At 37.5% G+C, this 18,361-nt stretch overlaps 1 protein-coding gene across 2 annotated transcripts in view; it reads left to right on the forward strand.

Moving 5' to 3' along the window:
* The window catches only part of TTC7B (tetratricopeptide repeat domain 7B), an 840,626-nt gene that overhangs the window by 73,776 nt on the left and 748,489 nt on the right, over positions 1–18,361 (forward strand). The gene's annotated exons all lie outside the window — the stretch shown is intronic.

Below are 18,361 nucleotides of genomic sequence, written 5' to 3' on the forward strand. Positions count from 1 at the left end.
CTATAATTGGAGTTCGAAATCAGCTCCCTAATTTTGCGATGTACGTGCCGTATTCCAGCTTGGCTGGTAAGGGGCAGGTTAAGGTTTCTTTGAAATTTATTTTGTCCAAATTTCTTTGATTTTATTCCAGTAAGGCTAACACTTTCTTTAACTGTGTTTCTGTCCTATATATTTTGGGTACTGTTGAAGCATGGCTGGCACCCATGGGGTTCAAGCGCTGCTCAGACCTGGAATCTTCTGGGGTATTTCTTCCAGTTCCTTTTGAGGAACCGGGTTTTGGAGTTTTATTCTAAGTATTTTGCCTTTTTATGGTCGTTGATAGCATTATTTGTTTTCATTAGATACAATAAATGCATATTTTCATTTTTCTGTTTTCATTCAGATTATTTTCTGAGGATGCGGAATCTCATATGATTCTCTTACTCTTCAGGACATAGTTAGAGGATCTTCTTTTCAAAAGCTCTTGATTCCTCAAACAAGGGTCACCTTTTTTAGGTTTCCAGATAGTTTGTGTCACTGTCCTTGTCTCTATCAGACAAGGGATAATGTTATTGGGTTCCGTCTATCGGTACCTTTAGTCTCTATTATTTCCTTCAGTTGCTATATATGCATAGAAGTTTTTAGGTCTTATGGCCACAGCATTGGATTCAATTCCCTTTGCTCATTTTCACTAGAAAGAACCTTTCCAGTCTTTTATAAGTGTTGTTTCCTCAAGAACATGGTTGGAGGATCAATTTACCAAAAAGTTAGTTTGATTCCTCAGACAAGGGTAACCTTTTTAGGTTTCCTGATAGATTCAGTGTTCTTGATTCTGTTTCTGACGGACAAGAGGCGTCTGAAATTGGTTTCAGCTTATCGAAACCTTCAGTCTCAATCTTTCCCTTCGGTAGCCTTATGCATGGAAATTCTAGGTCTTATGACTGCTGCATTGGACGCGATCCCCTTTGCTCGTTTTCACATGCGACCTCTTCAGCTCTGTATGCTGAACCAGTGGTGCAGGGATTATACAAAGATATCTCTATTAATATCTTTAAAACCGATTGTTCGACACTCTCTGACGTGGTGGATAGACCACCATCGTTTAGTTCAGGGGGCTTCTTTTTGTTCTTCCAACCTAGACTGTGATCTCAACAGATGCAAGTCTGACAGGTTGGGGAGCTGTATGGGGGTTTCTGACAGCACAAGGGGTTTGGGAATCTCAGGAGGCGAGATTACCAATCAACATTTTTGGAACTCCGTGCAATTTTCAGAGCTCTTCAGTCATGGCCTCTTCTAAAGAGAGAGTCGTTCATTTGTTTCTAGACGGACGATGTCACAACCGTGGCATATGTCAATCATCAAGGAGGAACTCACAGTCCTCTGGCTATGAAAGAAGTCTCTCGAATACTTGTATGGGCGGAATCCAGCTCCTGTCTAATTTCTGCGGTTCATATCCCAGGTATAGACAATTGGGAAGCGGATTATCTCAGTCGCCAAACGCTACATCCGGGCAAATGGTTTCTTCACCCAGAGGTATTTCTTCAGATTGTTCAAATATGGGGACTTCCAGAAATAGATCTGATGGCTTCTCATCTAAACAAGAAGCTTCCCAGGTATCTGTCCAGATCCAGGGATCCTCAGGCGGAAGCAGTGGATGCATTGTCACTTCCTTGGAAGTATCATCCTGCTTATATCTTTCCGCCTATAGTTCTTTTTTCCAAGATTCTAAAGGAACGTTAGTTTATTCTGCTGGTGGCTCCAGCATGGCCTCACAGGTTTTGGTATGCGAATCTTGTCCGGATGGCCACTTGCCAACCTTGGACTCTTCCGTTAAGACCAGACCTTCTATCGCAAGGTCCTTTTTTTCCATCAGGTTCTCAAATCCTTAAATTTGAAGGTATGGAGATTGAACGCTTGATTCTCAGTCATATAGGTTTCTCTGACTCTGTGATTAATACTATGTTACAGGCTCGTAAAACTGTATCTAGGAAGATATATTATCGAGTCTGGAAGATTTACATTTCTTGGTGTTTTTCTCATCATTTTTCTTGGCATTCTTTTAGAATTCCTAGAATTTTACAGTTCTTCAGGATGGTTTGGATAAGGTTTGTCTGCAAGTTCCTTGAAAGGTCAAATCTCTGCTCTTTCTGTTCTTTTTCACAGAAAGATTGCTAGTCTTCCTGATATTCATTGTTTTGTACAAGCTTTGGCTCGTATAAAACCTGTTATTAAGTCAATCTCTCCTCCTTGGAGTTTGAATTTGGTTCTGGGGGCTCTTCATGCTCCTCCGTTTGAACCTATGCATTCGCTGGTCATTAAATTACTTTCTTGGAAAGTTTTGTTTCTTTTGGCCATCTCTTCTGCTAGAAGAGTTTCTGAATTATCTGCTCTTTCTTTTGAGTCTCTTTTTCTGATTTTTCATCAGGATAAGGCGGTGTTGCGAACTTCTTTTAAATTTTTACCTAAGGTTGTGTATTCTAACAACATTAGTAGAGAAATTGTGGTTCCTTCATTGTGTCCTAATCCTAATAATTCTAAGGAGAGATCTTTGCATTCTTTGGATGTAGTTAGAGCTTTGAAATATTATGTTGAAGCTACTAAGAATTTCCGAAAGACTTCTAGTCTATTTGTTATCTTTTGCGGTTCTAGGAAAGGTCAGAAGGCCTCTGCCATTTCTTTGGCATCTTGGTTGAAATCTTTAATTCATCATGCTTATGTTGAGTCGGGTAAAACTCCGCCTCAAAGGATTACAGCTCATTCTACTAGGTCAGTTTCTACTTCCTGGGCGTTTAGGAATGAAGCGTCGGTTGATCAGATTTGCAAAGCAGCAACTTGGTCTTCTTTGCATACTTTTACTAAATTCTACCATTTTGATGTATTTTCTTCTTCTGAAGCAGTTTTTGGTAGAAAAGTACTTCAGGCAGCTGTTTCAGTTTGATTCTTCTGCTTATAATTTCAGTTTTTTTCATTATAAGATTTAAACTTTATTTTGGGTGTGGATTATTTTCAGCGGAATTGGCTGTCTTTATTTTATCCCTCCCTCTCTAGTGACTCTTGCGTGGAAGATCCACATCTTGGGTATTCATTATCCCATACGTCACTAGCTCATGGACTCTTGCTAATTACATGAAAGAAAACATAATTTATGTAAGAACTTACCTGATAAATTCATTTTTCATATTAGCAAGAGTCCATGAGGCCCACCCTTTTTTGTGGTGGTTATGATTTTTTTGTATAAAGCACAATTATTCCAATTCCTTATTTTTTATGCTTTCGCACTTTTGTCTTATCACCCCACTTCTTGGCTATGCGTTAAACTGATTTGTGGGTGTGGTGTATTTATAGGCATTTTGAGGTTTGGGAAACTTTTCCCCTCCTGGTAGGAATGTATATCCCATACGTCACTAGCTCATGGACTCTTGCTAATATGAAAGAAATTAATTTATCAGGTAAGTTCTTACATAAATTATGTTTTTTCTCTCTAATAATTTAGATAAAAACATGCAATTTTAAACAACTTCCTAATTTACTTCTATTATCTAATTTGCTTCATTCTCCTGACATCCGTTGCTGTAAAGCATATCAAGATAAGCTCAGTAGCTGCTGATTGGTGGCTGCACATAGATGCCTCGTGTGATTGGCTCACCCATGTGCATTGCTATTTCTTCAACAAGGGAGCTAAATAATTAAGCAAATTAGATAATATAAGTCAATTGAAACGTTGTTTAAAATTGTATTCTCTACCTGAATCATGAAAGAAAAATTTGGGGTTTAATGTCCCTTTAAATCCTAAGTAATATAGCATGTATTAAAGGGACATGAAACCCAAAATTTTTCTTTTATTATTCAGATAGAGCATACCATTTTAAGAAACTTTCCATATTACTTCTATTATCAAATTTGCTTAAATCACTTGTTATCTTTTGTTGAAGGAGCAGCAAAGCACATGCAAGCTAGTTGAACACATCTGGTGAGCTATTGACAAGAGGCATATATGTGCAGCCACCAATCAGCAACTAGCACCCAGGAGTGCATTGCTGTTCCTGAGCCTACCTCGCTATGCTTTTCAACAAAGGGTACCAAGAGAGCAATGCAAATTTGATAATAGAAGTAAATTGGAAACTTTTTTTAACAATTGTATGCTCTATCTGAATCGTAAAAGAAAATATTTGAGTTTCATATCCCTTTACGTTGACCTAGAGCAGGGACACATCTCTATTTATGCCAAACTTGATAAATAACACTCATACAAATGCTTTCTAAAAGCAAACAGCAGAGGGCACTGTTTCATTAGATAGCAGTGACAGAGACAGCCTAGAGCTCTGCAGCGCAGCAAAATTATGAGCTTGCAAACGGATAATGACGAATAAGTGACAGTTCTCTTTGAAGCCGTGTAATTAATACTGCTATGTCAACATGGCTTTTACGTTATTGCATAATCATGATTGCTCCGTACAATGTAAAATGTATTGGCTATGAAATGTTCAATAATATATAACTACATTTCAAAATACATGAAATGTATAATTACTCTGAGCACTGTCCAAAACTCTTCCTTTTGTCAATTAACCCAAGCTCATTTATCATTCCCATGACCCCTAATGGACAATAGACTAACAGTGGGAAAACATCAATGATTTTATTAAAGTTCATGAAGCAGGAGACAAAAGGAAAATTAAAAGGTCAAAATGTTTTATGCGGGGGAGGGGTAATACTGACTTATGTATCTCATCCCCTGCACCACATAAAGGGAGGGATATGTGACCCCATAATTTCCAACAGTCCCTGATTTCTATATATCTAGCTGGACAGATAGATTAAGAGTATTATTTAAGTTTAACTCATACTGCAATATTGTTATTATTCTTATTGAAAGGGTTCACATATTATTTGTCTGCTTAATTTTGATGCTGTGTTGTAACAATAACCATATGCCCAGAATGTGTTCCAGAGACTAATAGTGTCAATATTATGGGGTAGGTATAAGGGCTTAGTGCTGTAATCTGTATAATAAGCTATGGATAAATCTAAATTACGCTATTACTATAAAATAGGTGTGTTTTTGATTGCAGAACTGAGTGGACAGAGCAGTTGAACAGTAGATCATCAATACTCCAGTAACCTGCTTTCTCGCTCCGCTTTGAGATGTAGGCAACTATTTAAAAGTTTCAAGTCTGCCCTTTCAGATGGAGTCACATGTCTCTCTTGGAGGCAATTACAGTGATTATCTGTAGCACTAGTTTTTTGCTGAGGGGAGATAGCTGTAACTGAATCTCTGCCTATCCTTGTTTGACCTAGTGGGACAAGTGACCCATCATTTAAAGGGGGAGAGCTCTTCTTTCAATTGAGGGGTCACTTGCACCCCTGATAACTTGCTCCAATGGAAAACATGAGATTTTTTTATGGCGGAGGTAGAGAGCTTTTATGCAAACCCTGTCTTATCCAACTCCCCCTCTGCTTTACTTAAAGTAAGATGAGACCCCTTATTTAAAAGAGGGGAATTCTATCTTTTGAACCCCCATGTGGCAATGCTGATTGCCTACATTTTTGGGTCTGTATTTAAATTAAGAACAAATTTATCTTATTGTTTTTTTTTTTTTTCTTCAATAGAGGAGAAGCATTTAATCATGGTGATTATTTTGCTTGAAAACATGTGAGGTAAAATTTGTTTAAATATAACTTTCTGATGTACATTAGCTGTTAGGTACAAATGTTCATCATCAGCCAATTGAGCATAAGCAGAAATAACCTATTAGCTATTGAGCATTAGAATGAAGAACCTATTCGCCAATGAGCATTAGCAGGAAGAACCTATTGGTTAATGAGCATTAGCAAGAAGAACATATTACACAATGAGCATAAGCAGGAAGTAGCTATTCGCCAATGAGCATAAGCAGGAAGTAGCTATTCGCCAATGAGCATTAGCAGGAAGTACCTATTAGCTAATAAGCCTTAACAGGAAGAACCTATTAGCCAATGAGAATTAGCAGGAAGAACCTATTAGCTAATAAACATTAGCAGGAAGTACATATTAGCCAATGCGCATTAGCAGGAAGAACCTATTAGCCAATGAGCATTAGCATGAAGTACATATTAGCCAATGTGCATTAGCAGGAAGTACATATTAGCCAATGTGCATTAGCAGGAAGAACCTATTAGCCAATGAGCATTAGCAGGAAGTACCTATTAGCCAATGCGCATTAGCAGGAAGAACCTATTAGCCAATGAGCATTAGCAGGAAGTACATATTAGCCAATGTGCATTAGCAGGAAATACATATTAGCAAATGAGCATTAGCAGGAAGTACATATTAGCCAATGAGCCTTAGCAGGAAGAACATATTAGCCAATGAGCCTTAGCAGGAAGTACCTATTAGCCAATGATCATTTGCAGGAAGTATTTATTCGCCAATGAGCCTTAGCAGGAAGTACCTATTAGTACTGCTTAGCCAACGAAACTTAGCAGGAAGTACCTATTAGCCAATGAACATTAGCAGGAAGTACCTATTAGCCAACAAAACTTATCAGGAAATACAAAACTGTTACTGATTTATTATTTTTTTGCAGGCAAGAAACTGAGTGATATAATTAGTTCTTGGCTGTCGTCCTACTTTAAAAAGTGATTGATACAATCCTTTTGTTAAATCCCCGTTGATCCTGACTTTGTCAGATTTCATTTAATCTATCAATGGCATAGTTTGATTCCCTCTGTATAACTCTATTGGTTATTAGATTTTCTATTTTTTTTTCTCCATTGACAAGTACGTGGGTCATTGTTATACAAGTTTTACATCTTCTAGAATGCATACATTTCCCCAGCTCCATTGAAGCTTATCTGTCACAATTTATATCCTACACTATTAGCTTTCCTTCCAAATGCTCGTGTGAAGCTGTCATTCAGCCAGTATCAGGTTCTAAGGCAATCATGCTTTTCTCTATACGTTAACCTCATATATGAAGCCTGTTCATTAAAACATGCAAGTGTGATGAATTGTAAGACATCTGCACCTCTATATAATGGCTTTGAGATTTACAAAGAACACAACCTATGGCTAGCAATGTAACACATTATATAAGGACAATAACTTGAGTGAAAATGCTTCTAGTTGCATTACACACCTGCGTGAGACTTTGTACACTCTGAAAGGGCAATCATAGGCCCAACATGTCTTCCCATATTTTCTATAAAGTTTAAGCATAAATAAACCTTATGCTAGGCCCAGGCATATTTGAAGTCCCCTACAGTGTTTGTCTTCCACCTCTAATGGATGTTTATTGCATGAATTAGCCACCCGATTTCTGAAACTATTACCTTTCAACTTGAGATCATGACCTCTTGTTCTGGTGTTGCTGTCTTTGGGAAAATACTTTCAGCCCCAGCTTTATTAAGCCCTTAATACAGGGTTCTTCAAACTTTTTTCCCCAAGACGCAGTGCAATTATACCACATACCTATGACCCTATTTTTATGCTTGGTCTGAAAATTTCTGAAGTAAAATACAACAAGATAGCTGCAATTTTTGGCAAAGTGACTAAAATGTGTGCATACTTTATTCCTGATTGTAGTCAAACTTGAAAGTGTTGTAAATGGTGATAATACACACACCACACTCTCATACACCACACACCCCCTACTACAATACACACTCCTAAAACAAACACAGGCCACACACACCCTACTACAATATACACACTCCCACTACACACTCTCCCACAACACACACTCTCCTACTACACACACACACACACACACTATCCCACAAACACACACTCTTCTACAACACACACACCCTCCTACTACATACACACACACTATCCCACAACCCACACCCTCCTACAGCACACACACTCTCAGGCAACACGCACTCTCCTACAACACACACACCACACACACTCTCCTACTACACACACTCACTATCCCACAAACACACACTCTTCTACAACACACCCTCCTACTACACACACACAGACACTATCCCACAACACACACACACACACTTCTACAACACACACACACCACACACGCTTCTACAACACACACAGACACACACACACTCTTCTACAACACGCACAGAACACACACCTTTCTACAACACACACACACACTCTCCTACAACACAGACACAAGCTGTGACTCAGTAAACATGGTGATGCGACCCAGTAATAGGTCCGACCCGTGTTTTGAAAAACCCTGCTTTAATATGTTTGAAAGTCTCTTCTATATTGCCTCTATCTGCTCTCCCTTCTCTCCTCTAAGCTATAAATATTTAGGTCATCGTCTTTTTTTTTTTTAAGACCTTGTACAATTTTAGTTTTCAAAGAAAGAGCTATCACGGGTAATCCTTTTAAAAGCATATCTTTATTCCATCGTATAAAAACACTGTATCCACCTTGAAGCAAACATAGGCTAAGAAACGGTCTTACGCGTTTCGGCGCAAGTCTTAATCATAGACCTTGTACAATTTTATTAGCTTTCCTTTTAACATGTTCAAGTTTATGTATAGCTTTCTGGTGCTATGGCCTTCAGAACAGTACCTCTGGTATTTTGGGCTAGCCTGTCCTTTTTGGCTAAGGCTAGACCGATATACTATAGGAAAGTCTTCCTTTGTGAAAGTCTGTAGGCTACAAGAAGCTGCACTCTGCGTGGGCAATATCTTATAGCACAAGTTGTTATTTTATTAAAGTGACATTCCAGCTAAAATTGAATTCCACATGGGTGCATTTCAGGTTTGAATAGAAGCATTTTTGTAATATCCAATGCTATGATGGTTTCAAAAGTGTATTTAAGTATGCACTGTGCACCAGCATTTTAAACACTCATAGAGCCTAAGATGCTTGTACCATCTGGTAATGAATTTGTTAATTGCTGACATGGTACAAGCCCCACTGCACGTGCAGAGAAAAATGTTAAGAATAAAACATAACTCCATAACTTTTACTAGAATAATTTTTGACAATACATGTATAATGCAAATATGTTCTTATTCAAAGTTGTAATTTATCTATGTGCATTTCAATTTGACTGGTCCCTTTAAGTATTACAACTGCAGTCAGTGAAACCAAGCATTATGGTTGTAGCCACCTTGGGCACTCATGTTGTACCCCTGCTGTAGGTTGTTACTTGTGTTTGAACTATAAGTCATGTATGTCACCCCAGAGGCAGAACTTTTTTTCACTTTCTATGATGATTTATTTTTAGTGAAAAATTTTCTGCAGGTCACTTTGAAATTAAATTTTAAATTAGGCAATTTAAACTAAGGTACCAGCTTAATTGCACTGTGATGATTATTTGGAGAATAAAGCAAGTTTTAAAGTTTTAAAATACATTGCAGTAACTGGAAATTGCATTGCATATTAGCTATAGAAAAAAGCTGTTTTTAGAATGTCCCTTGAATAAATTTGTTTCTTTTGCTCTTGGTCTAACATCACATAATTATAAGGTAAAAATGTAGTAATAAAAAAGTCACATCGCTCATAAAAATGTCTAACACTCAGTAGTCACAGCTTTGCAGACTGGGAAAGGCTAGGGGGCGGGGTAACAAATCCCTGAGAGACAGTCATCCATCAATGCGCTGCCACTTTGCACCGCTGCTCCATATTTGACTGTACTCTTCATACAGCTCTGGCTGCACTGTGTTAAGGAAAACTTAGACAATGCATCCAGAGTACAGCACTGTTTGAAGAAAAAAGCCTTATTTGGTGCAGCACTGCAAAATTAATTCCCATGAAGGTGTATGCAGGTGTCCTGTTCTTTCTGCAGACCTGCTGCATTTTCTGCGATGATCTCAGATCACAGCATGTTCTGCCTTGGGGGATGTCGCAAGACAATAGGTTGAGGTCTTATGGAATTCGGATTTCTACTGCTCCGTAGCTACAGATTACCTGTTTTTATGTACAAAAAAAAGTATTTCAATACCCAGAATTCATCACAGAAACCATCTCCCCCTTTCTCCTGCAGCAGTTTTGATATCTGCCTCTTTGAAATAAGATTAACTGCAGATCTTAGCCTTTTGTTAAATAGATAAAGAGTAAATACTGCGACTCCCTGTAAGATAATTTGCTACTTAAGGACCTACTGGACTGTGGCTGTACTCCTCAAGGGGTTCCTCCCCACTTGCTTCTGGCTGCACTGTCACATGGGCTTATACCTTGTAGTAGTTGGCAAGGTATATGCTGGGGGTATCCCAATGTCATAAATATGATCATAAGAGCAGTCTTGCTCCAGATATATGTCAGTTTACTTCCTAAACACAGACACACATGTTGCTATTTATTGCAATACCTGTTTAGTGCTGGCTGCTTTTGCAAGAGTAGTGAAAGTTTTAATTCTACAAACAAGGTTATGTCTGTGTATTTTCATGGTGGTTTTAGTTTTTTTTCTGCTGGTTGCAGTCCTGCTGTGTTGTGTTGTTGCCATAAGGATGCTCAGTTATCTCTTGCGTTGTTGCTATAAGGAGGCTCAGTTATCTCTTGTGTTGTTGCTATAAGCAGGCTCAGTTATCTCCTTGTGTTGTTGCTATAAGCAGGCTCAGTTATCTCCTTGTGTTGTTGCTATAAGGAGGCTCAGTTATCTCTTGTGTTGTTGCTATAAGGAGGCTCAGTTATCTCTTGTGTTGTTGCTATAAGGAGGCTCAGTTATCTCCTTGTGTTGTTGCTATAAGGAGGCTCAGTTATCTCCTTGTGTTGTTGCTATAAGCAGGCTCAGTTATCTCCTTGTGTTGTTGCTATAAGGATGCTCAGTTATCTCTTGTGTTGTTGCTATAAGGAGGCTCAGTTATCTCTTATGTTGTTGCTATAAGGAGGCTCAGTTATCTCTTGTGTTGTTGCTATAAGGAGGCTCAGTTATCTCTTGTGTTGTTGCTATAAGGAGGCTCAGTTATCTCTTATGTTGTTGCTATAAGGAGGCTCAGTTATCTCTTGTGTTGTTGCTATAAGGAGGCTCAGTTATCTCTTGTGTTGTTGCTATAAGGAGGCTCAGTTATCTCCTTGTGTTGTTGCTATAAGGAGGCTCAGTTATCTCTTTGTGTTGTTGCTATAAGCAGGCTCAGTTATCTCCTTGTGTTGTTGCTATAAGGATGCTCAGTTATCTCTTGTGTTGTTGCTATAAGGAGGCTCAGTTATCTCTTGTGTTGTTGCTATAAGGAGGCTCAGTTATCTCCTTGTGTTGTTGCTATAAGCAGGCTCAGTTATCTCCTTGTGTTGTTGCTATAAGGAGGCTCAGTTATCAGTTTTGAGAGTGTAAGAGATTGGAAACTTTTCATGATTCCATGCACAAATAATGAATCTAGGTATTAGCAGTTTATATTCAAACTTTGCTTCTAGAGAACATATATTAATAAGATATGTCACATTCATTCTGCCTTTCTGCTCTCATAGCAGAGCTTATCTAAAAAAGAGTGGGATGTAACCTTCAAAGAGACAGACAGTGCTAGGCTAACGTGAGAATATTTGCTTGTTATTAGAAAAACTATGTTAGACGCACCTTCTACAATAACATTTTGATTATTAGATTTGCTAAGGGGGCAGGGGAGTCTGTTGGGTAACCTTTTGGATAGAAGATACAGCATCCACTGAATGATGATATTAATACCGTATCCGAAACCCAAAGATAAATAATGCATTTATAAGTTTAATACTGTTTTGTTTTACTGTCCTGTAATCACTGCTTAGTGTATGTTATTGCACTAAGTTCATAAAAAACACTGTTATTATTCTTCTGCATTCTCGTGCGTCTGTTCCCTTTTTTCAGTACTATAGGAAGACCTAGTTTGGGCTTTCCCCAGCTTTAGGAAAAAACAGAGAGTTCAGTAGCAGCCCCTATGATGCATCCATATCCTTCTAGCAATGCCTCTTTATTTCCTAAAAGTACAGATGAGTGCTTTTAAAGGGACATAAAAGACAGTTTGTGTAGGCATTATATACAGTATAATATATTGGTAATTGAACACTAAATTGCTAAAATAATCTACAAATAGCATAAATATTTAAAAACATTGAACATGAGAATCCTACTGTAAATAATGCTGCTGGTCTCCTTTACTAAGGCTGGAAGTATTATTTTAAGGGATTATTTTAAAATGGAATTTGAGAAGCACTGTAGCATTGCACTACACACAAACAGGTTTGCAAATTGTCTTACACAATTATCTTAAGCTGTCAAAATAAATAATGCATGTACAATGCACTTTTCCCCCCGCTATGCTTAGTTAAATGCTTAACTTATCTGAAGCAGATAGAGAATATAATTTTAGATAACTTTCCAAGTTACTCCTATTATCTAATTTGTTGAAGAAGAAGTAATGCACATGGGAGGGGGGGCAATAATGAGGCATAAACGTGCAGCCACCAATCAGCAGCACCTGAGCCTACCTAGGTATGCTTTTTTAATCAATGGATACGAAGAGAACAAATTAGATGATAAAAGTAAAATGGAAAGTTGTTTAAAATCACCTCCAAAAATTGTAATGTCCCCTTTAAGCTTATTGTATACGATGGCATCAGTGGCAAATTATTAGTCCTTAGTAATATAGCTTGTGATCTGTGTATCATTCTGCTTTTACTTTATTGACACCAGATTTGCACCTCTGAATGCAAATAGTATGATGAATGTAACATTTATATATAAGGTGCTAAGTTCAGGGTGCAATAAATTCAGAGCCTAGATGGCCAGTGGCACCTCGAAATCTGCCCTGACACTTAATATCTGAGCTCCGGCATTGCCCCTACTACTTACATATAACTACATTGTCTGTGCCATATTACATTGATTAAAGGGACAGTCTACTCCAGAATTTTTATTGTTTAAAAATATAGATAATCCCTTTATTACCTATTCCCCAGGTTTGCATAACAATCACAGTTATATTAATACACTTTTTACCTTTGTGATTACCTTGTATCTAAGCCTCTACAAATTGCCCCTTATCTCAGTTCTTTTGACAGACTTGCATTTTAGCCAATGAGTGCTGACTCTTAAATAACTCCACAGGAGTCAGCACAATGTTATCTATATGTCACACATGAACTAGCACTGTGAAAAACTGTAAAAATTTGCTGAGATTTAACAGTTAAGAAATCGGTTTGAGCTTCCCTAGGTTTAGCTTTCAACAATGAATACCAAAAGAACAAAGCAAATTTGATGATAAAAGTAAATTGGAAAGTTGTTTAAAATACCATGTCCTATCTGAATCATGAACATGTTGACTAGACTGTCTCTTTAAGTGCTCCATTTACTCTTTTGTACATAGGATGCTGGCAGTTGTAGTTTCTGTGTTCGTGGGAACTACTTTTTCCAGCACACTTTGAGAATAATTTAAACTGAAATGAGCCTTTGGCTGTACATGTAGAGCTATAAGAATGCCTATGTATCGCTGTCTGTATGAGCCTGCACTACAGCAGTGTGCATAGTGTTTAGTCTACAGAGCTGCGCTATCAGGTATGTCATGTTCTCTGTCTCTTTGGCCCTCCAGTACAGCAGCGGCACAGACCCAGTATTCTATCTGTGGTCTCCTTTATCATGTCCTGGTCTGACACTGATAGGAAGTGGAAGGGTATATATAGCTACTGAATACTTATGTATACCTAATCCTAAAGGGCAGTAAGCAGTGCTCTCCACTAGTCATAATATGTCACCACTACAGGACTGAAGAAGTTGGTTTGTATGTACAGATTATTATTGTTGTGACCTAATGGTTTCTGAGTTGAGTGACTAATTGCTGTCATTAGTTCAGGGCAGGTCCCTTCTGGGCTCAGCTTTTAGCCTCTCTGGTCTCAGCGGATTACAAATAATTATTAATCTGGCACAGGAGAGGTCACAGTGTTCCTCCCCCCTCAAGCCCTGTCTACCTCTCATAAGCTCTGGTTCATACACACTGTCACACTGATCAATGGTGCACAAGGGACCATAATGCTGCTACTACACACTGTTTGCCTTTCTTGTTTATTTAATGGTGCAAAACTTTATTTATAAGAATTAAAATCTTCCTTAAATAGAAAGAAAACGTGTTTCAGAAAGGGAACAATACGTATGTGGTGAACAGAGAGATTTCTTGTAAATTCCAACCTAAACACGTTTAGTAAAGCACTCCCTGATGCCAGGCATTCATAGAGCACAAACTGCCTAAACCCTGCTAATCCCATGCATTAGGAAGGCTGAAATGATTTTTGCTAAGTATTCAGGTTGCAGTTACCGCTCTCTGATGTTCCAGCCAGGAGATGAATGAAATCGGAAGCTACTATAGGTCACAAAGCCTTGTGTACACTGCTGTGCACCTGGGTATTTGAATTGGCTTTAATGCATTTAAAGACGGGGGGAGTAGATTAGCTTTAATTTGCTCATAGGTTAAACATTTACTTCTAAAGGTTTCTTTATATAGTTCCATAGAGTATGTATTATTATTATTATTTATTATTAATAATAGTAATAATAACTGCTGCAGCATTTCTAATGATTTGGAATGCCATAGAAAGTGAAGTAATGGTTAGCCAGTTCTTTAGAAGCACAGTACCCTTGAATATGAAGTTTTTGTACAACAAACTCTAATGGAATGGGATATGAGCCATTATAAGAAAATAGATTTTGATTTAAACTTTGTTACAATAAAATAACCATTTAAAGGATAGAAAGGTCAAAATGTAAATATTCCTGGGTGCATTTTACTTTTAAATAGAAGCATTTTTGCCATATACTTCCACTGGCAGAAATGCTTCTAGTAAAGGTTATTGCTGTTTTTCAGCGGCATACACGCGTATCCTGTGAGGGGCTGTGCACCAGTATTCAAGCATCACACCTTCTTAGAGGGTCAGCAGTGGCTTGTACACAACCATAGGCACAATACACACCACCCCAGCTCTCTGAATACTGGTGCACTGCCCTCACAGGATATGTGCGTATGCCGCTACAAACCAGTAATAACATTTATTGGAAGCGTTTTTGCTAATGTAAGTATTGCATAAATTTTTCTATTTATAATTGAAATGCACCTGTGTACATTTCAATTTTGACCTTTCTGTCACTTAACTTATGCTGCAGTTTGTTTCGCCCTACACAGTGACTGATTAGTTCAGTGCAGGAGCACCTACCTGACCCTATTTGATTACGGCAAAGGAGACAAGATAAACACACTCAAGTGGCTTTTTGAAGGGTGTGTCCCTGGTGTGCTCTGAATAAGCAAAGCTCTATAAACTATGTTCATTTAATGAGTTTTAAACACACATAAGATTTTGAATTGCGGAGCTTAAAGGGACATAAAAGTATGAAAAGAAAATGCCCTTCTTATAATTATAAAATCTTATAATTGCACTATTTCTTGCATATAACTATGTGTTTAATCCTCTTAAAGGGGTTAAACACACATTTAAAGTCAACTCCATAGCAGCAGCAATATCCCATTAGGAGTTTACTGAGAAAATCTGATGAGCCAATGACAGTAGGCAAATATGTAGCCACCAATCACCTGCTAGCTCCCAGTAGTGCATTGCTGCTCCTGAGCCAAAAGAACAAAGTAAATTTGATAAAAAAAATACATTTTAAAGTCTCTTAATATTGCATGTTGTGTCTGACTCATATCATTGTGGCTTTCATTTACTTGTAGATATACTGTGTATAGTAAGGATCAATACAATTCTTCAATATCCCTTAACAGGTCCAACTAAAACAGCTTTATAGGTCAGGTGCACAATGTTTGCAAGCCATTGTTTTTTGTAGCAGATATATTATGCCTGGTCTTCTTATTATACTTATTTTATTTATTTTCATAAAGCTTATGTATGACCCTTGAAAAAGAAGCCTTTTTGGATTTTGAAAGTTTGATGTCAAATTTCAAAATCAACAAATGCATAATGAAAAGACAATGCAATAGCACTTAGTCTGATTATCAATAGAGTAGTAGATTTTTTTTTTTTTTTTACTTATTAAAGTTATTTCAATTTTCCTTCCCCTGCATCATGAGACTGTGAATTCTTGCACGTGTGCAGTAGGAACTGGTGCCGCCTGAGAATGTTTGCATATACAATAATTGTGCACACTATAATAATGGAAGTGAATTGGAAAGTTGTTTACAATTGCATGCTCTATTTGAATCATGAAAGTGTAATTTTGACCTTAGTTTTTCTTTAACTCCTTGCACCAATCCGACATAGAACTGTGTCATGTGGCACTGTAGAATCTGCTAACTTTTTAGTTACTGTTTCCTCACTAATATTACCTTTATCTTAGGAAATCAGGACGCTGCTTTAAAAAATTATATCTTTTATTAGACAGAAAATAAGTATTTACATAGAAACAAGTTGCTAACTAATGTAAGGGAAGGAAAGGGAAGGTGGAAAAGAGGAGAGAGAGAGATGGAAGGGGAGAGGTGAGTGAGAAGAGAGAGCTTACCCTAGCCTACAATGGCAACTAACTTATATAGTCATTCATTCTCTTACATAGCCCAGCCCACACTCATCTATAAATTCTTCAGTCAGAGACCAGATGACATCATTATATGAATGGGGGTAGAAGTCACTTCCTTAGGCTATTGGTGAAAGAGATAAAATCAGGGCCTTATAGTTTATGACACCACCTGTGCTGAAATGCTAAAATGTTTGTAAGGGTTGTAAAATGTCTTAGTGAATCCTGTGGTATCCTTCTGATCTATTGTTTCATCAGATTTCCAACTGGTTTCCACTTGTCTTGTCACCTCTGAACTGGAACTGTAGGTCAGTGTGCATTTAACCCTTTGTATAGACAAATGTCCCTTAGCATTTCATTATTCAATAATGTCCATGGAAATAACAGTCTGATATTATAGATAGGTGTGTTCATTAAATACAACATTCCCCTCTTTGATCATTAAATCACTTATGATCATAACGTTGTACTGCTCACTTTATAGTTTCTTCTGTGAGTGGGGCAACCTGAAATAAAACCATTCATTCACATCCATACTCTACATATGAACTAAATATTACAATACAATTCCCTTACAATGTGTAGCACATTCTATCAATCACATTATGAATAGGATGATTAGATCAATTTTACAAATATAATATATATTTTTCCTGGTTAGAATTAACAATAATCTGAGATGTATATAAAATCATCGGCATTTTCAGAATAATTATACATATGATACAAATGAATTGTTACATATCACACACAGACCTAGATTTGGAGTTCGGCGGTAGCCGTGAAAACCAGCGTTAGAGGCTCCTAACGCTGGTTTTAGGCTACCGCCGGTATTTAGAGTCATGTAGGTAAGGGTCTAACGCTCACTTTTCAGCCGCGACTTTTCCATACCGCAGATCCCCCTACGCCATTTGCGTATCCTATCTTTTCAATGGGATCTTCCTAACTCCGGTATTTAGAGTCGTTTCTGCAGTGAGCGTTAGAGCTCTAACGACAAGATTCCAGCCGCAGAAAAAAAGCAGGAGTTAAGAGCTTTCTGGCTAACGCCGGTTTATAAAGCTCTTAACTACTGTACCCTAAAGTACACTAACACCCATAAACTACCTATGTACCCCTAAACCGAGCTCCCCCCACATCGCCGCCACTCGATTAAAATTTTTAACCCCTAATCTGCCGACCGCCACCTACGTTATACTTATGTACCCCTAATCTGCTGCCCCTAACACCGCCGACCCCTATATTATATTTATTAACCCCTAACTTGCCCCCCACAACGTCGCCGACACCTGCCTACACTTATTAACCCCTAATCTGCCGAGCGGACCTGAGCGCTACTATAATAAAGTTATTAAGCCCTAATCCGCCTCACTAACCCTATCATAAATAGTATTAACCCCTAATCTGCCCTCCCTAACATCGCCGACACTTAACTTCAATTATTAACCCCTAATCTTCCGATCGGAGCTCACCGCTATTCTAATAAATGTATTAACCCCTAAAGCTAAGTCTAACCCTAACCCTAACACCCCCCTAACTTAAATATAATTTACATCTAACGAAATTAATTAACTCTTATTAAATAAATTAATCCTATTTAAAGCTAAATACTTACCTGTAAAATAAACCCTAATATAGCTACAATATAAATTATAATTATATTATAGCTATTTTAGGATTAATATTTATTTTACAGGCAACTTGGTATTTATTTTAACTAGGTACAATAGCTATTAAATAGTTAAGAACTATTTAATAGTTACCTAGTTAAAATATTTACAAAATTACCTGTAAAATAAATCCTAACCTAAGATATAATTAAACCTAACACTACCCTATCAATAAAATAATTAAATAAACTACCTACAATTACCTACAATTAACCTAACACTACACTATCAATAAATTAAATAAACACAATTGCTACAAATAAATACAATTAAATAAACTAGCTAAAGTACAAAAAATAAAAAAGAACTAAGTTACAGAAAATAAAA

Source organism: Bombina bombina, chromosome 1 (assembly GCF_027579735.1).
Source record: "Bombina bombina isolate aBomBom1 chromosome 1, aBomBom1.pri, whole genome shotgun sequence".
NCBI classification, from domain to species: Eukaryota; Metazoa; Chordata; class Amphibia; order Anura; family Bombinatoridae; genus Bombina; species Bombina bombina.